Genomic DNA, 613 nt, shown 5'->3' on the forward strand with positions numbered 1-613 from the left:
GCCACAGTCTTTGGTTTCTAGTAATGTAGAATTCATGAATGTCTTAGGCATTTCTTACAGATTTAGAGTGCTCTAAGATCCCCCCTGTTGGAATGCCTCCCTCATTCACTTGCTTTCTCTTGGGCTTCCTGGACTTGAAAGAAAAGGGAGGTGGTTCCAGATGCATGAGCTGGGAATGGTGTGTGCATGCTTAATAGCACGGCAGGCACAAAGTATCACAGCATGGGTAGTAATGGTTGCTCTTTGTAAATAACCTTGCTTCTGTGGGTTGATTCTTTTTCATTTCAATGATCTTAGACAGTGTAAGGTGCATGGAGCATTTGCCTAACGGCAAAATTTAAGAGGGGAGAGGAGCACAAAAAAAATCTCAATAATCAAGATACTATTTATATTATATTGCAATTTTTTAAAATTTAAATTAATGTAAAAAAAATCTATGATAAATAAAATATCTGAATTTTAAAGAAAGGCCACTTTCGGGCCAAGCGCCGTGGCTCCTGCCTGTAATCCCAGAACTTTGGGAGGCTGAGGTGGGTGGATCACCTGAGGTCAGGAGTTCTAGACCAACCTGACCAACCTCGTGTCTACTAAAAATACAAAAATTAGCTGGTTG

This window comes from Cebus imitator, unplaced genomic scaffold (genome assembly GCF_001604975.1).
Source record: "Cebus imitator isolate Cc_AM_T3 unplaced genomic scaffold, Cebus_imitator-1.0 Scaffold77, whole genome shotgun sequence".
NCBI classification, from domain to species: domain Eukaryota; kingdom Metazoa; phylum Chordata; class Mammalia; order Primates; family Cebidae; genus Cebus; species Cebus imitator.